Genomic DNA, 26992 nt, shown 5'->3' with positions numbered 1-26992 from the left:
TGGTCACGTGGTATCATTCCTTAAGGGTGGCCTGGAAATTAGTGTCGGTGTATTCGGGGGCTCGCCAATTCACGATGCTTCGTAAAATGACACAAAGAATATGTTATCCAAAGCCCATCATGATCTCGTAATTTGCTTCAAACGTTGTAGTTGTGTCACTCAAGACATCACTGATGTTTCTAAACAATAGCCAGTGTGCGTTTTTCCAACCACGTTTCTATTATGTGCCTCTACTGTGTCCCTTTCCAAAGACATGAGTTTGGCAAAATGCGTCTTTGTCATACATGCGTTGGTTAGGATACACTTTCCAAAGCGGATAGAAAGCTGGGGCTACTGTGTTGATATTCCATGGCCAACGACCCCATGCAATACTAATTCATGATCGTAGTGAAAACGGGGGCATTTAGGAAATGAAAGCATCGCTAATAGGTCGGCTACTATAGGAGGCTCTGTACGTAAACTATATGCGGTTCCGTTCCCTCCGGTGAGCCGCAATATGATTTAACCAATGCATTGCCACCAGCTTGTAAACTAGATATGACACATTACTCTCATCTTCGGCACGATATTCTCTCCAATGTGGATAATTTATTTGACACAAACACACCGTCATGTGGCAGTGTAAAAATCTTTTTCCAAGACAAAAACTCCTATCAGTCGGAGACTGCATAGACTACACATCTAGAGTTGATTGGAACTATGCATTGGACTATGGGGACACAAGTATGCTATATAGCTTACTTTAATATAATTTGGCTCTTATTTTATGCCTGAAAATTAGCATACATGCATTGAACTGTTTTATTGACAAAAATAGGCCTACATCATTGAACGGATACAAATATATTTAATGACGAATGAAATGAGTATAAAATACAAAGCGGATATCAACGCCGCTTGAAATCGCTGAACTTCAGTGCTTTCAGGAGATGAAGGAAGCAGAGGAGATCACGTGAGAAACCGGATTCCACCGTTCGAGCAGGCTAAGCTCACAACTGCACAGCCTTCTCAAGACTCTTGGCAGCGTCTTTCATCTTTCCCACCAAATCCTGAAAACAAAGTCACATACACAGTCGGTACTCTTGCAAACAGAGAATGACAGAGAGTTTGAATCACACACCATTTAATGGTTTCCCTCACGTACTGGAGGCGTTTGGAGCACTGTTGAGTGTAAATTACAACCTTTCCTCAGTCTGAATCCTGTCAGATTACCAAGATATTTTACACTGAAACCTGCCAGCGTGAGAGTCAATTCCATTTAAATTCATAACGGAATAGTCATCATAGTAGGCCTGAGTACAATTCGTTCATTTGTGAATATATTTTTGATTAATTCTAAGGATGTTCAGGTCAACAAAAATGTAATGCAACCGTTCAGGTTCACTTCATACCCAAAAGAAGGACAGAGCGTTCCCTAACATACACATTACCAAACTTCCTTCCTCAGAACTGTGTCTTGGCAACAGGGTAAAAACATTTCTAAATAAATAAAAACAATTCTGCCCCCTATTTCAATACTCTTAAACTAGCCATGAAGCGATAGCTACTGCAGGAGATGACACGTTGAAGCAGACAACCTCAAGTCAACCTCAACCTCAAGATAGGCCTGCAAAACATACGGGATTTTGTTTACGTCGAACTCAATTGAGGAAAAGTAAAAAATAACATGTAACAAATTGAGACTTTTTTAGTATAAGTTCATAGGCTACACTTAGATCCCGAGACCGAGACATCACTGCCTGCCCTGTCACTCAGCGGTTCTGCTTATTTCTTGACATCAGTATTCACACAGAAAGTAATGGATGATTTGGAAATAGAGTATTGAAAAAAAAAATGAAATACCCTATTGTTTTTCTGTTAAATATTATTTTTTTTAAATAAATTAACAAATGTGTAAAAAAAAAAATGAAACAAAGTCTGCAGAACACTATTGAATGAGATTACTATTGAATGAGATTACTATTGAATGAGATTACTGCACATCGATAAAAATACACTGGAGCTATTAGCAAATTCAGGGTTTAATCTCTGCTCAATCTGGCAGAAGTACATCCATCTAAACACAGAACACTGTTGAAAGACATGCTATTCAAGAAAAAGTTGAATAATCATTTAACAAACATCAAATAGAACTAACATGACTTTATTTGTACTCATTCACGTGGACCTAACAGCTAGCCAATAATTATATACAGATCTGTAAAGTATGCTGATTTGGAAAATACAGTGTAGGCTATTTATTTAAATCAATTGCCACGTTCAAGAGTAAATGTAAAACATTATCACAGACTTTCTGTGAAATGACCTTATTCAACTAATGGAGAACCCCACATTCTATATAGGCTGCAACAAAACATTAGCTACCTAAAGTTGTTCCATAGTGCAGCTAAAATGGACTTCTCCCGACGATCCTCCGTTGTTGGTATTCTGTAAAAGTATAGGCTTACGTCTGTAATGATGACACGTTTAACAGACTCAAAACTGTTTTAGATCATTGGGTTCTGGAAAGGGACATACCTCAACGTTTAATGAAATCAGATAGGACGGCTCGTTGACCTTATGCACATGCCCGTTCTGTCACGGAAACTAAATATGTTAGGGCTACGGAGTAACCATAAGACCTCTAAACCATAATTATCTGATTCTATTGTAGTTTATTATTACCAACCAATACCTTGATAAGGTACCATGACACGTCGCTGATATGAGAAGGGCATCTCCCTATACTAAAAGGACAACCAAAATACAGAATTACCAATGGGCTACAGATGCACACGATAGGCCTATATTAAACAAATATATTTACAAGGCAAGAAGCATGCATACAGGATCCCATGAATACCAATTTATATAGGCTGTTCAACAGTAACCGTATGCATTAAAAACCTTTGTTTATTTAACTCAGAGTCATTCCACATATTAGGCTAAGTGATCATATTACGTGTGTTAAAATCAAACAGCAAAACTTCTTGTCGCGGCTGGAACCCTATGGGGAACAGGGCAACACTTTTCAGCATTCTGAAGTTTGGTTGTCAGGAGGAAGACAAAAGGGGACAATCGTGGTGATTAATTACAATGTAAAAGCAACTATCAATGCGCTACAAACAAACGCTCATCGTAAAAGAACTGCGCTTTCTCCAAGGAAAATAAACCGATTCAAAGTCTGTGAAACAAATTGTCATGTCACATTTGCAGGTTACTTCACTAATCTTAAACGGTTTAGAGATCATACATGGTCAAAATACGTCACAAATAAATGTGACCCGAGTTAGGCTAGGTCCATTCCCTAGTCTGCTCCACTCGATGAAAGTGAAGCATAACACAATTGAAGAGATATTGTCAGCACATTGATCATTTCTATAAACGTTTTGTAGCTCAGTTGGTAGAGCATGGTGCTTGTAAAGCCAGGGTAGTGGGTTTGATTCCCGGGACCACCCATATGTAAAATTTATGCACGCATGACTAAGTGACTTTGGATAAAAGCATCTGCTAAATAATATATACATAAATACACACACAGGACAACAATATAAAAGCAACATGCAACAATTTGTAAGATTTGACTCTATTACAGTTCATATGAGTAAATCAGTAAATTGATATAAATTCATTAGGCCCTAATCTATGATTTCACATGACTGGGAATACAGACATTGGTCACAGATACCTTTAAAAAAATTGCCATCGGATAAAATACAATTGTGTTCGTTGTCAGTAGTGCCCATACCATTACCCAACCATGGGGCACTCTGTTCACAACATTGACATCAGCAAACCGCTCTCCCCACACAACAGCATACACGTGGTCCACGGTTGTGAGGCCAGTTGGATGTACTGCTAAATTCTCTAAAACTTTGGAGGCGGCTCATGGTAGAAAAATTAACATTCAATAATCTGGCAACAGCTCTGGTGGCCCTTCCTGCAGTCAGCATGTCAATTGCACACTCCCTCAAAATTGAGACATCTGTGGCATTGTGTTGTTTGACAAAACTGCACATTTTAGAGTGGCCCTTAATTGTAAAGTAATTTATGCACAACATTTGAGAGAAAAGCTTTTTGTGCATATGGAAAATGTCTGGGATCTTTTATTTCAGCTCATGAAACATGGGACCAACACTTTACATGTTGCGTTTATATTTTTGTTCAGTGAGTTAAATATGTCAAAGAATCACAATTAACTACAAATATACAAAGCAAGACTATTAAATTGACTCATCTGAGTTTATGAAAATGTAGTATCTATATTTCCTGATGACACACCAAAAGCTTTCAAACAAAAATCGGTGGTTCATTTAAATGTAACTGTTCAATACATTTGAAATAAAAACCATAAACTGTTATTGCCCAACTTCAAACAAACTTGAATTATATATATATATATATATATATAAAATGAAAACCCCCTATATTGTTTACTATTTTTTTAGGCTGTACTTAATGTTTCAATGGGGATGGATGTGTGTATTGGGGAAGATATTATATATTACTGGAAAAGTTCAATAGCGTGGATTTATAACATTTGTAGATCTACGGATGTTAATGAAGTAAGTGTAAACTGCATGGTCAAAGTCATGTTCCATTAGCCATATAGAGAACCCATAACAAAAATGTAGGGCTCCGATAAAGTCTTGTCTGTGTCTGCATTGTTGGCATGTGTTAGAATGTGACTATGTTCCCACAGTTTACAAACTACTATCTCTGTACTGTGGTGACCCAGAAGCCTTTCTGTACAAACAGACAATGTAGTATTTTATATTTAAATCAAGTATATTTGTCCAGCCAACGCTTCAGCCACAATAACCCCATAGTCATGAATTGTTATGGCACTTCAAATAGGCCGACTGGAAATGAAAACATCAGAAAAAGTTACCTTAACAATAGAATTTCCACAACACTTTTATAATTTCTGGAGAACAAAGAGTCAGTTTGGGGTTGAGATCTGGTATGGATTTGCATTTCTTTGCAATAAGGTAATTAAGATGTTATAAACATAATAAGGTAGTCATCACCTGGTATGTGATGTAGAATACATCTGTTCTCTCCCCGTCAAACCTGACATCCTCCAGTCACAAGCTGTAATGACAAAATCAGCTCAATCATTTATCAATACATTAATCAATGAAGTCCCTTTCACCTCATGTAGGCCTACGGATTTTATTTAGCAGGTGAAGTGGAATGCTCTTGATAACAGAGTGCTCCACACTCACACTTTACTTTTTCTACTAGGACTAACTTTGCTGATAGCTACTATATTGAAGAAAAATGTACTTATTATGACAGAGATATGTAGTTGTCCCACCTAGCTGTCTTAAAAGGACAATTCCACCGCCTTTCAACCTAATTTTCATTATCTCCAGCACAATACCAGTGTGTACATATGCATGTGAAAATGATGTATTTAGACATTTTGTAGAAAACAAAGTTCAAAAGTTCACTCGATGAAATGATCAAAAGTTATAACATTGTAAAAACAGTGGTTTTCAAACAGATTTATGGTGATGTTGGGAGAAAGAAAACTCCCTCTGATTAGAAACTCATTGCAGTTTTTTTAATTACTTTTAATCATACCTTGTGATAACACAAGCTAGGTTTCCATCCAATTGGAGAAAGATTTTCATGCAAATATTCTAAAATCCGCATAAAGAAAATATGCAAATTCTCCCACCACAAAAAAAGGTTGTGTTAAATACCAAAATGTGCCTACTCTATAGTCTTAGCACCTGCGCTCTAGCCAACAGCTCGCACATACTGTGTGATTAGGGTAGTCTACATGAGATTATTATGGATAAGAGCAAGAATGTTTATTTGTCAAACAGCAGTCAAGCATCTATCCTCTTGTCACCAGAATAAGACCATCGATATTTATTGGAAAAGACGATCAAGATCACCATGCACTTTCACCACCCTGTGAAGTCTACAGTAACATATTTCATCTGTAGCCTAATAAACTGCATGCTTTCCCGAGTTACAGTGAGAGGACCACTTAACTTGGATATGATTGTTATTTCAATATTTACACATAAAAATGTTTCCATCACCATTTCTAACATAATTAACAAAACTATCCCACAATGTCAAAGGAACAAGTTATGTGACTGCATTTAGGAAATTGTACCAAAACTTCCAGTTTCCATCACAGCTGCCCTGATTTTTTTTGTATAAAGTATGACTTTACTCACATAAAAAAGTGTACATGGAAACATTCTTCTCTTTAACCATTTTTTAGGGCCCTTATCTTTTTAACCACAGATCATAGAAACGTGCTGTTTTCACATATGTAGACACTGGTATGGTGCTGAGATAATAAACGGGCTTGAAAAGTGGCAGAATTGTCCTTTAAGACGAACGCGCTACCTGTAAGTCGCTCTGGTAAGAGCGTCTGTTAAATGACTAAAATGTAAATTTATTATTTTCTAAACTCGACCCTAGTCTCTGGGGGACGAGATTAATTATGTAATAACTTCAGAGAGGTCAACCTCCATTAGCAATAATAAAGCAGGACAAACCAAGCGTTACCTTATAGTGGATTTGTCCACGTTTTGTTTGACCCCCTCCAGTATGCAGGTGGTGGCAGCTGTGTGACAATGTTTCAGCAACTTCTGGTCAATACGGTTTCAATTCAGGTTGATCTATGATCAGAAAAAAAACATTGACCAGTTATTTATTCATCACACATATAGTAAAGGAAAAAAATCCACTCAAAAACTAAACACATAAATATATACTTTTTTATTAGTCCACTTTTAATACCTATCAAGTGGGTCTAATTAAGCAATAAGTCACGATCAGTTTATAAGGTTATCAGTTTATAATAGCAATAAGGCACCTTGGAGGTTCGTGGTGTATGGTCATTATACCACGGCTAATGGCTGTATACAGGTACCCCGCATAACGTCCTGCATAAGAACAGCCCTTAGCCGTGATATATTGGCCGTATACCACACCCCCTCATGTCTTATTGCTTAATTAAAGTGTATCATCCAGTTTTAATAACCTGAACGTTTATACAGACAAAGGGACGCAAATTACTAACAGCAAGGTGCGTACACACACACACACACACACACACACACACACACACACACACACACACACACACACAACCTATATTTTAACTGTAGCCTAGCCTGCATTCTCAGTTATTTATTACTTTATTTAACTAGGTAAGTCAGTTAAGAACAAATTCTTATTTACAATGACGGCCTACCGGGGAATAGTTCAGGGGCAGAACGACAGATCTTTACCTTGCCAGTTCGGGGATTCGATCCAGCAACCTTTCGGTTACTGACCCAAAGTTCTAACCACTAACTTAGGCTACCTGCCGCCCCAAAACTTCTACTACTTGGTGAGCAAACTCACTGTTCGCCTGGGTACACGTTGTTGTAGCCTGATCAATAGTCATATTTCCTATAACTACCACTTGAAACATCGAAGATGCAAACACTGTTACACGGGTGTTAAAAAAAATCTATCGTGCATTCCACATTTTTCAAAACGAGCCTTCAAGTCAAACTGGGAAGAAACCGGAAGCTGTGAAAGAAGCAAAAATAAAAGGCGACGGAGGAGAGAGAGCGCAGGCTTACCGAGAACACTACGGTCGGCATGGCCGGTTAGCAAGCTGCGAAAGGCTAATTCTATCAACACGGAGAAAGTTTTCAGGTCGAAAAGCGTCGGCTCTGCTAGAGACTGCAGCCCTTTTCTGCACCGACTCAGACAACTCCATTTTGAAACAGAAACAACTCGAAACCGGATCACGTGACGTAATCAGCTGACACTGCATGCAGAGGAGAGGGCAAAGCTCACACAGCGTTCATTCATTGCTGGTGGTGGACTGAAAAAAATCTACAGCTCCACAATGTATCACGTCTGTTTGTTTCATTTAGGCTACAGTATCTTCCATTGAGAACAAAACAAATAAATATAGGCATAGTTTATTCTCAAGTAGGTCTAAATCATTTGCAGGATTGGGCATGTGAGGCTACAGGATGGAGCCACTGCATATTTTGTTGCATCATCAAATCAAACGTTATTTGTCACATGCTTCAGTAAACAACAGGTGTAGACTAACAGTGAAATTCTTACTTACGGCCCTTCCCAACAATGTAGAGCGAGAAAAAATATAAATAATAGAAAATAAATAGCACGAGGAATAAATACACAATGAGTAACGATAACCTGGCTATATACACGGGGTACCAGTACCGAGTCAATGTGTAGGGAGGGATACGAGAGGTAATTGAGGTAGATATGTACACAAAGCAGGGGAGGCTGCTGAGGGGAGGACGGCTCATAATAATGGCTGGAACGGAGAGACCAACCTACTGTGACATATAGGTAGGGATAAAGTAACTAGGCAACTGAATAGCTTATAAACAGTAACAGCATCGTATGTGATGAGTCAAAAATAGTTAGTGCAAAAAGGGTCAATGCAGATAGTTAAATAGTTAACCTATAGCTACCCAGACTAACTATTCCGCAGTCTTATGACTTGAGGGTAGAAGCTGTTCATGGTCCTGTCAATTCCAAAGGTCTTAGATGGTGTCCTGATAGGAGTCACATTATTGCATTCAGAAAAGCTTTGAGGGTATTAAAATAGGCATACTCTAACTTTGGTCTGGACCTTAAGTTTAGCAGGGATTCCCCAAACTCTTTTAGATCCTTACAGGGATCTTGTTTCCCTTCATTGAAAATCTGTTTTTCAACCCAGAGGAAGGCCCATAATGTTTAGACTAATTAGGCTATCTGAGTAGATATTTTGAGGAGTGAGTTGCATTGATTGAAGGTAGTATGGTGGTAAAACAATATTCAGAAAACCGCTCCAAAGACAATATATATATTTTAAATTGTCTCTGAAAAACCTTGTTTCTGATGCAGACAGGGAGAATGGGTTGTCCAGGACTGGACTGGCATCAGACAGACACCAATACCAGAGCAGTGTGTCTAGGGGTTAGAAAGACAACCTGGAGCTGATCAAGGTCAAAGTTCATGACCTCTCACCTGGCTGGCTCTCAGGTGTCATCCCAGACAGTGCAAAGGCCCCCCACCTTTTTTTACATTCATTTTTTATTTGCCAATATCCAAATATAGGATAAACATTTAGAATTGCAAATTGTATTGTTGTTCTTTTCAGGACAATAGGCTATAACTGAAATATTTATGTCTTCATGAGAACTAGTTTTATTTTTGTTTTACTCGGTAACAACCTGAGTTGTTAACCCTTGTCTTTTTTTGGTCTCCAGGGACTATAGGCACACATCTCAGCAAAACCCGTTTTTGACACTGAACTTCTTATTTTTTTGTTGTTGATTTTACTTGTCTCTATCTGGCTCCGTCCCAGCGCCTTATATCCTCTCTAACTTGCCCACTTTTGTCCTTGGGATTCCGGCTGACCATTAATCAACCGCGAGTACAAATATTAATCTAAATTTGGCCCCTCTCCCAGTCACGCCTCGAGCAGAAGGTCAATAATCGAATCTGCATAAATCTGCATTATACCACTGACTGTCATTTGATGCCAAACCGATTTCCAATTATCAGCACCAGTCACCCTAGCATAGCCTATATAGCCAAGATGTACATAATAATATATTTTTTAAATAACAAAAAATGCGTTGGGTGTAGGCCTACCGCCTAATCAATAGACTATGTTCTCCACATCCAACCAGCGGTAAAGTCAAAACAATTCATTCACATCCGTTTACTTCATATATTACTTTTTGCTGTTAGATTTTTGGTGAAATCTTGCCTGATAAAGTTTCCAGGTGATTCCCCAAACAGAAGAGGCCTTTATAGCCTATTCTAACGGCTCCTATTTCTGGACAAACCAACAGAAGAATATCGATTGGTTTGATAAAGCAAGGTAAGCATATAGTGTTAATATCAACATCGAAAGCTGTTTTTTTAGAAGTTCTCGTTTAAAAAGTTCATTCATTTCAATTGGTGCTTCAAGTCATCGTAATTTAACGTTGGATATCACTGATGAAATGTGTTTTGTCTAAATCTGAATTTATCAAAACCACAGCTCTTTCTTTTATAGGATGACGTTGTCAGTTTAGCCACACTGACCATACACAAACTAAAGTCATTGAATATAATAGACCTTTCCAAACCGTTATTTTAGTATTTTTCAGTCGCCTAGTCATGATTGGGAGAGGCTAGGACTCGGGAGAACAGCTGCTAATGTGAAAGTAGAGATCAACAAGTTGTATTAAGGTTTTTTATATTTTGTTTAACTTTTACTCTAACTTTTATACTCTTAAATCAAGAAACAAACATCAGGCTTTGGAACCCTGAACATGTCTGGAACAGAGAGAGAGAGAGATGTTGTTTGTCCATATTGCCTTTATCAAACCAAGAAGCAAAATATTTTATATTCGTTTAAACCAAATATTATACGAATGTTTTTCTCAAGTCGATGACTAATAATCATCTCGTCGTTTAATGGATGGTTTATTTCGCTTTCAATTCATCAGCTGAAAAATAGTAAGGGATCATCGAATAGTTCTGACAACGCAAACTAACCTCACTCACATTAATCAGAATAAAAATATCCTGCACACTGCGGGTCCAGAGTATTAACTCGACAACATGTGAAATATATATTAAATAGGTCTACAAGCAAACGTGTGTACAAAAAACAAAAAACTCGTGGAAACGTGCAAGGGGTCCTACTGTGCTAAATATACGATTCTTTCATTTGCTCCTTTAGTTTTCAAAGATGGTGTTATATTTTAATGATGATGTATCGTAAATTGTAACTATTATACCATAATCAGTGAAGGACAAAAGCTCTGTGGCATAAATTGAGACGTGTCGGGTTGGTCAATAACTGCAGGTATCACGGACCCAGATTGAATACATGCATTTGGGCCTAATATGGTTCAACGTAATCTAAGTAATATGATTAAATGAAAAGTAAGGAAAGTTCAATTAGACTTCTGATCTAAACGTTTCAATCAACTCAAAACGTTTTAATTGAAGATAGGCCTATACAGTATATGGTCTTGGAATCCTTTCTAATGCTCTAAAGTGTTGATTAAATCATGGCATGTGACATTGGTGGATTGCTTTATAAATAAATCAACGATTATTTATTCACATTAATATAAATTGTCTTTATTAACCACCTGGCCTACACATAGGTATGTGTTCATTATCTGTTAATGATCAAATTGATGAATTATGACTTAATGGGCATGTCTTTACTATGTTTAGTTTTGGATGAAAGTGAAAAGTTCTGAGGGGAGACTTCATGCTGTTATTTTCTGTTTTAAACGTCCACACCAGTAGAAATCTACTTTTTCGAGCTGAAAGGCGATGGCCAGAACTTACGTATGATGTTGCACAAGGATTTCGGTCAATAAGTCATCGTTTTAGTCAAAGTGTGATATATTTGGGTTTGAAGTGACAACTGCCCACTTCGTGCAAATTCGCCTGAATGCGGTGTATTTTACTATGATGTGATGTACACATTATTTTCAGCCTATATTTCGTTTCAGGGCCGGGTAATATTTGAATGTTACCACCCACCAGTATCACATTGTTTACTAATCAGAAACAGCTGCAAAGTTATTCCTGATTGCGACTGAGATGAGCCCTTTGTCCACTTGACCGCTTAAGCCATGGAGCAAATGAAAATAGGGTGTGCAAATCTATGTTTCTGCATCTCCACTATTTTTTACCAGAAAAGTATCATAATTCATTGGATAATTTGTAAATGTTCACCTATTTTGGAGCTACTCTTTATAAAATATACAGTACTAGTCAAAGGTTTGCAGCCCAAATAAATGCTTCACAGAGTTTAAGAAACAGACATCTCAACATCAACTGTTCAGAGGAGACTGCCTGAATCAGGCCTTCATGGTCGAATTGCTGCAAAGAAACCACTACTAAAGGACACCAATAATTAGTCTAGACTTGCTTGGGTCAAGAAACACAAGCAATAAATATTAGACCGGTGGAAATCTGTCCTTTGGTCTGATGAGTCCAAATTTGAGAATTGTGGTTCCAACCACCGTGTCTTTGTGAGATGTAGAGTAGGTGAACAGATGATCTCTGCATGTGTGGTTCCCACCGTGAAGCATGGAGGAGGAGGTGTGATGGTGTGGGGGTGCTTTGCTGGTGACACTGTCTGTGATTTATTTTGAATTCAAGGCACACTTAACCAGCATGGCTGCTATAGCATTCTGCAGCAATACGCCATCCCATCTTGTTTGTGCTTAGTGGGACTATCATTTGTTTTTCAACAGGACACTGACCCAAAACACACCTCCAGGTTGTGTACGGGCTATTTGACCAAGAAGGAGAGTGATGGAGTGCTGCATCAGATGACCTGGCCTCCACATTCACCCAACCTCAACCCAATTGAGATGGTTTGGGATGAGTTGGACCGCAGAGTGAAGGAAAAGCAGCCAACAAGTGCTCAGCATACTCCTTCAAGAACTGCTTCAACACTGTTGGAAAAGCATTCCAGGTGACTACCTCATGAAGCTGGTTGAGAGAATGCCAAGAGTGTGCAAAGCTGTCAACAAGACAAAGGGTGACTACTTTGAAGAATCTAAAATATATTTCGATTTGTTTAGCACTTTTTTGGTTACTACATGATTCCATATGTGTTATTTCATTGTTTTGATGTCTTCACTATTATTCTATATATTCTTCTCTCTCTCTCTCTCTCTCTCTATATATATATATATATATATATATAACCATTTTATAAATAGCATAATTGCGTGATATGATGAATGGTTTTGACCACGAAATCTTTGCTTCACCTCAAACTTCTCTGCTTTGATTGGTGTAAAGTTAATTCTTTGGGTATCCTGAGTGGCGTAGCAGTCTAAGGCATTGCATCGCAGTGCTAGAGGCGTCACTACAGTCCCGGGTACGATCCAGGGCTGTATCGCAACAGGCCGTGATCGGGAGTCCTATAGGGTGGTGCACAATTGGCCCAACGTCGTTGTTGGCCAGGGTAGGCCGTCATTGTAAATATGAATTTGTTCTTACCTGACTTTCCTAGTTAAATAAAGGTAAAAAAAAAATAAAAAAAAAATACTAAAATAGAAACCACAAGTGTCTTTCCAGATAATGAAAAGGCACACAAAAGAAGATTCAAGGAACTTATAGCTACATGTCATTTGCAGCATGCATGATGATGAGCAAAGTGATTATAGCCTATCATTTCAATTCCCCTGTGAGAACCATAGGCACAGGCAGACTTGGATTTGCTGTACCGCAGCCAAAGCCTGCCAGCAGCCTATGCCTACCAAAGGGTGCACCGTGTCCATTAAAATGTAGAAAAACGCATATGAGCTATCTTTCAATAGTTATCCATATTACCAGAGCTTCATCTAATTCTTTCTAACTATGCTGCTCAAAAAAATAAAGGGAACACTTAAACAACACATCCTAGATCTGAATGAAATAAATAATCTTATTAAATACTTTTTTTCTTTACATAGTTGAATGTGCTGACAACAAAATCACACAAAAATAATCAATGGAAATCCAATTTATCAACCCATGGAGGTCTGGATTTGGAGTCACACTCAAAATTAAAGTAGAAAACCACACTACAGGCTGATACTTTGATGTAATGTCCTTAAAACAAGTCAAAATGAGGCTCAGTAGTGTGTGTGGCCTCCACGTGCCTGTATGACCTCCCTACAACACCTGGGCATGCTCCTGATGAGGTGGCGGATGGTCTCCTGAGGGATCTCCTCCCAGACCTGGACTAAAGCATCCGCCAACTCCTGGACAGTCTTTGGTGCAACGTGGCGTTGGTGGATGGAGCGAGACATGATGTCCCAGATGTGCTCAATTGGATTCAGGTCTGGGGAACGGGCGGGCCAGTCCATAGCATCAATGCCTTCCTCTTGCAGGAACTGCTGACACACTCCAGCAACATGAGGTCTAGCATTGTCTTGCATTAGGAGGAACCCAGGGCCAACCGCACCAGCATATGGTCTCACAAGGGGTCTGAGGATCTCATCTCGATACCTAATGGCAGTCAGGCTACCTCTGGTGAGCACATGGAGGGCTGTGCGGCCCCCCAAAGAAATGCCACCCAACACCATGACTGACCCACCGCCAAACCGGTCATGCTGGAGGATGTTGCAGGCAGCAGAACGTTCTCCACGGCGTCTCCAGACTCTGTCACGTCTGTCACATGTGCTCAGTGTGAACCTGCTTTCATCTGTGAAGAGCACAGGGCGCCAGTGGCGAATTTGCCAATCTTGGTGTTCTCTGGCAAATGCCAAATGTCCTGCATGGTGTTGGGCTGTAAGCACAACCCCCACCTGTGGACGTCGGGCCCTCATACCACCCTCATGGAGTCTGTTTCTGACCGTTTGAGCAGACACAAGCACATTTGTGGCCTGCTGGAGGTCATTTTGCAGGGCTCTGGCAGTGCTTCTCCAGCTCCTCCTTGCACAAAGGCGGAGGTAGCGGTCCTGCTGCTGGGTTGTTGCCCTCCCACGGCCTCCTCCACGTCTCCTGATGTACTGGCCTGTCTCCTGGTAGTGCCTCCATGCTCTGGACACTACGCTGACAGACACAGCAAACCTTCTTGCCACAGCTCGCATTGATGTGCCATGCTGGATGAGCTGCACTACCTGAGCCACTTGTGTGGGTTGTAGACTCCATCTCATGCTACCACTAGAGTGAAAGCACCGCCAGCATTCAAAAATGATGAAAACATCAGCCAGGAAGCATAGGAACTGAGAAGTGGTCTGTGGTCCCCACCTGCAGAACCACTCCTTTATTGGGGGTGTCTTGCTAATTTCCTATAATTTCCACCTGTTGTCTATTCCATTTGCACAACAGCATGTGAAATTTATTGTCAATCAGTGTTGCTTCCTAAGTGGACAGTTTGATTTCACAGAAGTGTGATTGACTTGGAGTTACATTGTGTTGTTTAAGCTTTCCCTTTATTTTTTTGAGCAGTGTATTTCTATGGCGGATTTGCAGACACAATTTATGGAATATGCCCAAACTTTGGAAATAACAAGAGTAGTTTGCGAAGTCAAAGAAAGGCCAGTGGTTTCCATCTGTGGCTAAGTTTTCCCTAAATCAATCTTTATAATAACAATAATGGATTGGATTTATATAGCGCCTTTCTACTAACTGAGGTATTCAAAGCACATTACATAGTAAGGGGGGAACTCACCTCATCCATCACCAATGTGTGGCACCCACCTGGGTGATGCATGCCAGAACACTCACCACACATCAGCTAGCATTGTGGAGAGGAGTGATACTGTAAATGCTAATTAGGAATGAGGGGGTGATTAGGTTGCTATGATGGAAATGAGCCAGGTTGGGAATTTAGCCAGGACACTGGGGCAACACTCCTACCCTTGCAATTATTGCCTTGGGATTTTTAATGACCACAGAGAGTCAGGACACCCATTTAACATCCAAGCCAGCAGTGGGATGCAGGGCAGTATGCTGCTGGTTTATGACAAATCCAGCTCCAGAACCAGCCACAGAGCCAGCTAGCTAATCCTTTGAATATGGTGTAGTTAAAAAGAACTGAGCAACAACAGCTAACATTAGCTAGCTAGCTAGATAAGGCTAGCAAGATAGATAGCTAGCTAGCTAGATAGGATTAGCATGCTAGCTAGCTACGCTGACAGCTGTCAGTTCCATATTTGTTGATGTTTATCAACTCCACAATTTGTGAATACAGTGCATTCGAAAGTATTCAGACCCCTTGACTTTTTCCACATTTTGTTATGTTACAGCCTTATTATAAAATGGATTAAATCGTTTTTTTCCCTCATCAATATACACACAATACCCCATAATGACAAAGCAAAAACAGTTTTTTTGTTTGATTGGGTTCAAGTCTGGGCTCTGGCTGGGCCACTCAAGTACATTCAGAGACTTGTAACAAAGCCACTGCTGCGTTGTATTGGCTGTGTGCTTAGGGTTGTTGTCCTGTTGGAAGGTGAACCTTTGCCCCAGTCTGAGGTCCTGATCGCTCTGGAGCTGGTTTTCATCAAGGATCTCTCTGTACTTTGCGCCGTTCATCTTTCCCTCGATCCTGACTAGTCTCCCAGTCCCTGCCACTGAAAAACATCCCCACAGCATGATGCTGCCACCACCATGCTTCACCGTTAGGGATGCTGCCAGGTTTCCTCCAGACCTGACGCTTGGCATTCAGGCCAAAGAGTTCAATCTTGGTTTCATCAGACCAGAGAATCTTGTTTCTCATGGTCTGAGAGTCTTTAGGTGCCTTTTGGCAAACTCCAAGCAGGCTGTCATGTGCCTTTTACTGAGGAGTGGCTCCCGTCTGGCCACTCTACCATAAAGGCCTGATTTGTGGAGTGCTGCAGAGATGGTTGTCCTTCTGGAAGGTTCTCCCATCTCCATAGAGGAACTCTGGAGCTCTGTCAGAGTGACCATTGGGTTCTTGGTCCCTGACCAATGCCCTTCTCCCCCAATTGCTCAGTTTGGCTGGGCGGCCAGCTCTAGGAAGAGCTTTGGTGGTTCCAAACTTCTTCCATTCAAGAATAATGGAGGCCACTGTGTTCATGAAGACATTCAATGCTGCAGAGATGTTTTGGTACCCTTCCCCAGATCTGTGCCTCAACACAATCCTGTCTCAGAGCTCTACGGACAATTCCTTCAACCTCATTGCTTGGTTTTTGCATTCTCACTTAAACCCTCATATCCGTCGCCCCATTTGGCGTAGAGACTTGAAACTTTGTATGTAGGAGTCTTTACTCATGCTAAACAAATTTGTATCAAGGACCCATTAGGTCCATCAGGATAGATTTTCCTCCATCTTGGAAATTTTGGAAAACCTTTGAAAACCCTACACCCGTGAACCATAATTCCAAATAACACCAAATTCGTTTGGTTAAGAGATTGTTTAAGAGATGGTTTAGTTATTGGTAAATCAGGAAATTTGATTTTACATGTCAATTTAAATCCTTTGTAAATCCACTCCAAATGAAAACTTGTACATTTTTAGGGTCCTCAAAGACATTCTCACAGTGAACCATATTAGGTTTGGCATTGCTATCTTAAAAAATAAGGAAACTATTAACAATTCACTTTTGACAATGTAATGCTAATGCTTTAAATAATCATAGAAAATCTTCTTCTCACTCCAAATGTGGTCTTTAAACTCATCAAAATAGTCCCTAAAGAGTTTGAGAAAATAATATTGATGCATTCAAAGATGGTCACACTATACCAATAGATGCTGGTATGCTAATGTTCTAAAATATGCAAAAGATACTTTAAAAATGTTTTTCTCATGAACCATAGGACCAAATTGCACCAAATTTGGAATGTAGGACCATGGCATGTCTTAACTTAGTTTGAGAAGCTAAGGGATTAGTAAAAAGAAGATGGCCAAGTTATTGACAATTAAAAAATTTGATTGTACATGTCCATTTAAACCACTGTAAATCCAGACCACAGTGTCCTATCAACTTGAAACTTGTCATTGCTATTATGGACCTCCCTAAGATGAACTACAGTGAGTTGGCATATATATAAAAAAAGTAACTATTAATAACTAATTTGCATATGTAATGGTAATGCTCAAAATCACCTGCAATCGTCTTCTCCTCATGAACCATACATCATATTCACTCCAGATTTGGTATTTAGACTCATTACGTTAGTCTTTAATAGTTTGCAGAAAAATTGTTGCTACGTTCAAATATGGCAGCACTGTAACTATAGATGCATGTTAGCACATATGCTAATGATAAAATAAATGTTTTATCTTCTTCTCATGAACCATAAGTTAGATTGACTCCAAATTTGATACATATACTCAATGAATTAGACTCTAATAAATTTGAGAATGATTAGTTGCTGCATTCAAAGTCAGACATGCTACACCACTAGATGGCACCATATCATACAGGGGCTATAATACCTGAACCAATGGACATTTTATTTATTTAACTAGGCAAGTCATTTAAGAACAAATTCTTACTTACAATGACGGCATACCCTGAACACACAGACGATGCTGGGCCAATTGTGCGCCGCCCTATGGGATTCTCAATCACCACCAGTTGTGATACAGCCTAGAATCGAACCAGGGTCTATAGTGACACCTCTTGCACTGAGATGCAGTGCCTTTGACCACTGGGACACTTGGGCCATGAAATGTTATAAGTAACCTCATGCATACACTGAGTGTACAAAACATTAGGAACACCTTCCTAATATTGAGTTGCACACCCTTTTGCCCTCAGAACAACCTCAATTCATTGGGGCATGGACTACAAGGTGTTCAAAGTGTTCCACGGTGATGCTGGCCCATGTTGACGCCAATGCTTCTCACAGTTGTGTCTTTTTGGCTGGATGTCCTTTGGGTGGTGGACCATTCTTGATACACACTGGAAACTGTTTTGTACACTCAGTGTATGTCCTTGGAAGTTGTGTGGCTCAGTTGGTAGAGCATGGTGTTTGCAACGCCAGGGTTGTGTGTTCGATTCCCACGGGGGGAGGGGGCAGTACGGAGAAAAAAAAGAAACCATTTTTAAAAAGAAAATGTATGAAATGTATGCATTCACTACTGTAAGTCGCTCTGGATAAGAGCATCTGCTAAATGATAAAAATGTAAATGTAAATGTGTGAATATAGTCACTGCAACCATAGTTGGCTGCCCCAGACTAGTTGGTGGCACTATAGATGTCATTGGCACCAGTGGCACCATAGGATACTAGAGCAATAACTACTGATTGAGTGGACTTTGTCTCATGCAAATGAAAATGTTATTTCAATTATGTGGACGAACAATGTGATTAGTAGAGCTGTATAATCACATATTTTTGCCCTATTATTTGGTCTGAACACAAATATGTGTTAATAAAATATATTTGTTCAACAATGAGGTACAGATTCAGAGTTGTTTTAATTTCTGAGTGCACTGTGCGTTCTGTGAGGCACAAGGCAGCAAACAAAGTGAGGGGATGTGTCGTGCCTGCGGGTTGGCGACCTGCTCTTAATCATAATCTCATGGAATTTAAGCTATAACGTGGCCTACATATACACCACCATTCAAAAGTTTGGGCTCACTTAAAATGTTCCTTGTTTTTGAAAGAATTATTGTAGCTGGAAATGCCTTTCTAAGTGAACCCAAACTTTTGAATGGTATTGTATATACTGTAGTTTGATAACTGCTGAGCACTGTAAAATTATATATTTTTAACTCATAAATCAATTCAAATCAAATGTTATTGGTTACACACATATTTAGCAGATGTTATTGCGGGTGTAGCGAAATGTAGTGAAATGCATGTAAATGTATCAATTTATGTTGGAAGGTAAAACCAAATCATATATGGATGTGGCTGTAAATACTCTACAACCTCTCACAGTCTCATGTCAAAATAAGACATTCATCCATGTTTCTCACACCTCAAATTTAAAAGTTGTTCCAAATTTCAAAGGGTTTAAGTTTAGACATTAGTTCCAAATTTGTAAGGTTAGGGTTAAGTTTAGGCATTAACTCCAAATTGTTCATTAAGGTTAGACATGAACCCTCTAGGTTCTAAGCTGGGGGAGGGGGGATTCTAAGCTAACGTATGGATTTGTTTTAAGATGGTCATATCAAAAATGATTTAGCTATTTGATTTAGAATTTTTATAACACCCCTTAAGGTATTAAAAAAATATGTATAAGAAATTATTAGATGAAACACTGAATTTGGCATTACTGCTATTAGCCAATAGAAATGCACTGAATACCAGATTCACTACATGAAACAACAGATAGTCCCGCCAAAAATATAAAGGAAGTTTGTTCTGAAGTGTCTGTCCTATATCTGAGAGATATAAGAAAGATCAGGAAATATTCTTTTTTATTTTTTACATGTAATTGTCTATTATTTTAGGCAATAAACAATCTCCATATGTGACTCGTTTGAGGGAACTAGGTGTATGTGCATGTCACTACTTGCGGCATCTGAACGTAAACTTTTGGAACATGTGAACTTTCATGTGCCTTAATAACAAACTTGTATGCCATCTATAAATATGAATACCATTGTTAAATTACGAGCCTAGTTGGTTTAGCCATGGAAAAAGTCAGCAACCTTCCCGCTAGCCATGATTGGCTGAGATAATGAGTGGGCTGGACATGCCGAGAGATGAGTTCGGATTGGTCTGCCATGTAGCATGCTTCAGTCTATAATATGAGCTGGACAGTATGTGTAGGTAATCCTTTCTAATGTGGCTTTTTTGAAAGATAGCATGTAGTAGAACTGCATAAGTGTTGCTTTCCACTTTCTGGAGAACAGAGTTTTGAAATCAGTGGAATTAGAGTATGATAGCTAAAGAAATTGAGAAAATTCTGGCGTTTGATTGCAAATATGCAAACACAGTTGGAAAGAGAACACAGAAGGCTCCAAATTACATCTTCAAACTAAGGGCAACCATGGCATCCATGACAGAGAGGGAGAAGCGTCCCTCTATAGATATGGGTAAGATAGTCTAGCTAGCTACATTATCAGATATTACACGTTTCTAATTTTGTCAGAAAATCATTTTCATTTCAAGTGAACTGTTAGCTAGCTAACATTGAACGTGGTTGGTTAGCTACCTGCAGATTCATGCAGGGTAGTAACGTTATGAGTTGGGATTATGGTTAATTGTTTAGCTAGCTAGCTACATGTCTAAACAAAAGACTCCACTATGCAAGTAACTATTTCAATCGAATGTTTATGATGTCACTATGACAACTGTCGATAGATGTAGCTGGTAAATTCGCTCTGGCTGTCTACTCCAATTTCAGAGCACTCTCGTCTGAGTGTGTCAGAGTGCAGAATAACTGACGAATTTACGAACGCTCAACATCCATTGAATATGGCTGGTGCAGTAAATGTTGGCAAAAACATTGTTATTAAATTGTTGCCAGTAGCACAGTTGCAGTCACCAACGCTCTGGATAACATGAAAACTGCCTAAGCAGCTCTGCTAGGGTGAGTAAAATGGTCAGAGTGAGCTGTTCTCTCATTTGTGTCTGGAAGTAGCTAGCAAACTAGCCAATGTTAGCCAGTTAGCTTGGATGCTTGACTGCTGTTGTTAGGTCAGGTGGCTTGGATCAACCCTACTTTTCGACCAGTGTGCTCCGAGAGCGAAAAGTTCAGAATTTACGAACGGCCAATCTGACAACCCTCTAAGTTTACGAACGCCCAGAGCACACTCTGCCACTCCAGATAAATGTACAAATACGTAGTATAAACCAGCCTTTAGTCTGGAATCCTGAAAGAGATGGGTGTGGATAAAGCTTAAAAGGGTGTGAATGATGCTGAATGGGTGTAGACAAAGAAGAGCTTTCCAGTAGGTACCAAAACATTCAAGGACCATTTTCTCAAAAGTGAGGTTACAAGTTTATCAACTTTCAAAGCAGAATTACTTTTCATTGTTCTCTCAACTTTAGTGTATGCTATACCATTTTCTAGTCTCTACTTTTATCCAATGTAAAAAATCACAATTTTGCTACTGAATCTGAATCGACTGAATCTAGCCAGTCAGTCACATATATACTTTCATTCATTTTTTAAACTGGTGCTGGGACCTTCAGAAGATGTATTTATCCCCTTATTTTAGGCAATAAACTATCAGAAAAAAGAAGAAAGCCACACACTGCTCTTAAGCTTTATATATCGGCCTCACGGCCTTTGTCAGAGCAATACACTATCTCCATATATACTTCAGAAGAATCTTGTGAGACTTGTGGGCAAAACGGAGAACACCATCGTGTTCGTGAGAGTCTCATCTTTCAATAGAGTGGTCATAAAAGTTGGTAGGCCAACCCGTTCAGACGCTACATACAATTTTGTGAGAAGACCGATTTTTGGGATGTCTCATGGTCTGACAAACATCACTCTAGCTCTGCCACTATACATATCTCAGCCTAAACATCAGCAGCACAGGTAACTTCCACAAAGCTGTGAACGATCTGAGAGACAAAGCAAGAAGGGCCTTCTATGCCAACAAAAGGAACATAAAATTTGACATACCAATTAGGGTCTGGCTAAAAACAATAGAATCAGTAATAGAACCCTTTATGGTTGTGAGGTCTGGGGTCTGCTCACCAACCAAGAATTCACAAAATGGGACAAACACCAAATTCAGACTCTGCATGCAGAATTGTGCAAAAATATCCTCTGTGTACAACGTAAAACACCAAATAATGCATGCAGATCAGTATTAGGCCGATACCCGCTAATGATCAAAATCCAGAAAAGAGCCGTTAAATTCTACAACATAAAAGGAAGTGATTCTCAAACCTTCCATAACAAAGCAATCACCTACAGAGAGATGAACCTGGAGAAGAGTCCCCTAAGCAAGCTGGTCCGGGGGCTCTGTTCACAAACACAACCACAGAGCCCCAGGACAGCAACACAATTAGACCCAACCAAATCATGAGAAAACTAAAAGACCACTGTGACTGACGCTAAATTAAGAAAAGCTTTGACTATGTACAGACTCAGTGCGCTTGGCCTTGCTATTGAGAAAGGCCGCAGTAGTAATACCTGGCTCTCAAGAGAAGACAGGCTATGTGCACACTGCCCACAAAACGAGGTGGAAACTGAGCTGCACTTCCTAACCTCCTACCAAATGTACAACCATATTAGAGACACATATTTCCCTCAGAACATACAGATCCACAAAGAATTTGAAAACAAATCCAATGTTGATAAACTCCCATATCTACTGGGTGAAATACCACAGTGTGCAATCACAGCAGCAAGATTTGTGACCTGTTGCCGCAAGAAAAGGTCAACCAGTGAAGAACAAACACCATTGTAAATACAACCCATATTTATTTATTTATTTTCCCTTTCATAGTTTAATTGTTTCACATCGTTACAACACTGTATATAGACATAATATGACATTTGAAATGTCTTTATTCTTTTGGAACTTTTGTGTAACGTTTACTGTTAATTTTTTATTGTTTATTTCACTTTTGTTTATTATCTATTTCACTTGCTTTGACAATGTGAACATGTTTCCCATAAATCCCCTTGAATTGAGAGAGAGAGAGTCAGAGAGAGAAAGAGGTTTTTGTGCAGTGATTCTGCCCCCTACGGGTTCTGAGCGTCGCTCTCTCTCTTGCCAAATCATTTCATATAAATAAAAAGTAATTTATTCTAGCAGGGTATATTAGTTGTCTATCTAGGCCTAATTAAAGTTATACTTTTTAATTTATTGATGTCTTCGTGCCCCTAATGGTTTAATTTGTCTATAGCCTTTGTGTTTTAATTTGTCACTGTAATGCCAACGACTAATTTCCACAGTTCTGTTGTAGGCCTAGTTCCACAAAACCTTGAAATCGATAGTCTGGTCATATCCTATATTGTCCTTTATATTGATCCTTGTGAATGAAACGTCAAGTCATACGATATAAATATCGTTGTCATCCAAGCTGCCATTAGATATCTGGTGACAGACAGGCAGAAAGGGATTTATATTTATTACATTTAGGGGGACATTTAGATGGATGATTATGGCTAATCATGTTAAATGACGCACAAATGTTATGTGTCTGATGAAAAAATGCAATGAGAGAGAGAGAGAGCGACATTGTATATAGACATAATATGACATTTGTAATGTCTTTATTCTTTTGGAACTTCTGTGAGTGTAATGTTTACTGTTCATTTTTATTGTTTATTTCACTTTTGTATATTATCTACTTCACTTGCTTTGGCAATGTTAATTCCCATGCCAATAAAGCCCCTTGAATTGAATTGAGAGATGTAGGAACGGTAATTACCGTTTCCTCGTCAAATATCTCATTAACATATCTAAGCCTAATTAAATTATATGAATTACACCAGAAGCCTTTAGTATTAAAGTTGCTTCCGCCTTCATTGTTCTGGTGAAAACCACGAAGAGACGCATGCGTGGTGAGAACAAGGGATACGCACGGCTGAATCCGACATTCTTTGTCTTCAAATATAGTCGATTTCTATGCATTTTCATTAGGCTACAGTAGCCGATAGGCTATATCTCTGTAAATACTCGTATACAGTAGGATGTGATCATGTGTAGACCACTTGCCCGAGTGAACAAAGAACGCACATACAACACACACGCGCGCGCGCACTACACGCACGCGCTAGTGGCCGCTGGGTGGCAGTGGTGTGGTTTGGGTGATGAGCGCGAGCCAGCCACCCCCTCCCCCTTACCTCTCTCTCTTTTCGGCTTGTATTGAGAATCAATGGAGGGGAACAAAGAGCGGAGAGAAGAGGGGGAGGGGGAGCAGGGACTTGATCGACAGGAATTTGAATATGTTTCCAAAGTTCTCATCATTGATCGAACTGGTGCACTGTCTAGATTGCCCTCCACACACACTAAGACCGTCATTTCCACAAGCGGTGCATTGCCAGTAGGCCTGTAGACTACAATAGTTCAGGGTTTGACATACAAACATAGTTGTGGACTGGTGGTTAGCGACGAACAGTTCTTTCTTGCACTTATTTATGGACTAATTTGTGTTAGCCTATACAGCATATAGAGATCAAGGACTTTGAAAGGGCAGGTTTCAATGTTTAGACCTAGGCCTATAATGTTAATGATTTAGGCCCTACACAACCATCTCTTTAGAATAGCTAAAGATGAAAATCCCATCAGTGTATGAATCAGTAAACAAGGAGCCCATTAAGTTTGACTGTGCATAGACAACTAGCCTACTGTAGGACACAACAACAACAAGCCACTATTCACCGTGAAGTCTTGGTCAAGGACACGAGCTGCACTGGACGGGTCATAGGCATGAGTTTTGTGAAACCCATAGTGCAGAATATAATATCTATCTCATTTAATGCACCTAAATATCCAACCACTGCACACAATATTTGATCTGTATTTTTTTTTTTTAAATGTAGCCTTTATGTTTTGAAATAATGGTTACATTATTATTTTTATTAGCTTATTGTCATTATTATTATTATTATCATCATGAGGACTATTATCAGTATATAAATAATAATATAATAGGCACTATAAAGTTACCGATAGGCTATTGCTATTACGGCCTATTGTTGTTTTACTATTATGCTTTAGCATATTGTTTATCTGATTTATTTAAGTGCGTCATGACATTGCATCATATCCATTAGGTCATTTAATATTTGTTTTTCTCCTCCTTCTCTTTTCCGCAGCGGTTTTTCCTCTCGATCTAGCTGGGGAAAAGCAGCTCACTTCCCGGCTCTAGCTTCTCGCAGCAGCCTCCCTTGCACGCACAGATCTCGGTGTGAAATCCTATGTAGCTTTACCGGCTTACGGAACATTCCACCGTGTAATAGTCTAAATACACCGCCGTCAGTGATATAGGCCTGTGTCAAGACTGCAGGAATATGTTTAGTTGCCTACATGTTCACAGATTTGAGACACATCCCTCGATCCACCGCTATACTTTGTCCATTCACAGTCGTAAGGCACGTTGGCATAATTTCTGTCGCACGTGCAGCCGATTCTCGCCGGTGCACACCGGGCTGCATGTGCCGCTCATGCAGATGGGCTAACACTAACATGTAGGTCTGCTCTTGTATTTCCATCATTTTGGGTAATTTGGTCCGTCTGTTTACATTTAGACACTTTTCTCTTCTACAAAAGCTGTTCACTTTATTTTTCCTTGAAATTAGGATATTTATAAATACTAGACGGTTGAATAAATGCTCAGAGAAACATAAAATAGAACACTCAAGGTCAGGACCATGATTGTTTTATCTACTTTAGAAAATGTTGGACAAAAGTGCAAAAAAATGTGCGCAAAAAGTAAATAAATAATATATAGGGCCTAGGCCAAAATAACTCAAATAAATCAAGTTTTACATAGGCTTATATTTTTGTAGTGTGAAACATTTTTTGTGTGAAAATGAAGCCTATCGGCCTATATTTTATATTAGAATTTTGCGTTAATTTAAAGTATTTTCCAAAATCAACAGTTGCTTTCCTTTGCATTGTCTGTGAATCCCTGAAATACTTTTGAAATGAACAAAAATTGATACGCTATAGGCTATGTGAAATCTCATTCATTCATTCAATGTGTGTGAGTGTGTGTGTCAGTCATTACCTCCGCCCTCGGGCGATACTTGCCCCCGGTGTGGTGCATGCTACCCGGGTGAAGGTTAGCTAACTACCGGCTCTGTGGGTGTCGGTCTGACTGGGGCTGTTGGACAAAATGGAAGCCGGGTGTGATGTGTAGGCTGTACGCCGACCTCTTGATATAGGCTAGTGGGGTAGGTTGGCTACGTCTGCACCTTCGGCTCTCTCTCCTCAAACAGTGAACTCACATCTCTAAGACGTGCTCATTTTTATATTATTAGGCAAGTCAGTTAAGAACAAACCCTAACCCGGATGACGCTGGGCCAATTGTGCGCATCCCCTATAGGACTTCCAATCACGGCCAGTTGTGATACAGCCTGGAATCAAACCATGGTCTGTAGTGACGCCTCTAGCACTGAGATGCAGTGCCTTAGACCACTACGCCACTCGGGAGCTAATGATAGGCCTCAATGCGATTCCGACCAAATTAAACAATGGCTGAGGCATCCATTGCGCACTTCTAACCCTCTTCTGCAGAGCTAAAGATCTGATTTCCGTTCTGCGCATGTGTTTCTTTCCATCTACTATATGCACACATTTGTGGTCACTATCCACAACAAGCTCTCACAGTCTCAATGCAGAATTAAACGTTTAACCACGTTTCTCCAAACATCACATTACAAAGTTGCTCCAAAGGTCAAATTTCAAGGTGTTTTTAACATCCTGTAGGGCTTTCACTCACTGCTAGAATGTAGTGAAATACGGATAAATTCAAGAGTGCTACTAAATGAATGTCTAAACATCGTTTTCTTTGCCCTATATCATCATGAATCACATTCAACTATTCATTCGATTTTTTCTCTACACTATTATAACCTTAATCTGCTTATACTTAACAGTGTTGGTTAAATAATAAAGTCAGTTTGTTGTGACCATTGCTAGTTAAACCACCCAGCT

The 26992-nt window shown here is 39.5% G+C and overlaps 1 long non-coding RNA gene across 1 annotated transcript; it reads right to left on the bottom strand.

Annotated features, from left to right (window-relative positions):
• Nucleotides 1–827: 827 nt before the first annotated feature.
• Nucleotides 828–7774, bottom strand: LOC123728981 (uncharacterized). The gene is made up of 4 exons (XR_006760671.1): nt 7584–7774; nt 6517–6629; nt 5010–5073; nt 828–1049 (listed from the first exon to the last, which is right to left on the bottom strand). It is a non-coding gene; the product is annotated as an uncharacterized lncRNA (long non-coding RNA).
• Nucleotides 7775–26992: the final 19218 nt, after the last annotated feature.

The sequence above is a fragment of the Salmo salar genome, chromosome ssa19 (genome assembly GCF_905237065.1).
Source record: "Salmo salar chromosome ssa19, Ssal_v3.1, whole genome shotgun sequence".
Lineage (NCBI taxonomy): Eukaryota > Metazoa > Chordata > Actinopteri > Salmoniformes > Salmonidae > Salmo > Salmo salar.
Note: the sequence above shows the minus strand (reverse complement) of the source record. Positions and strands in the feature narration are given on the sequence as shown.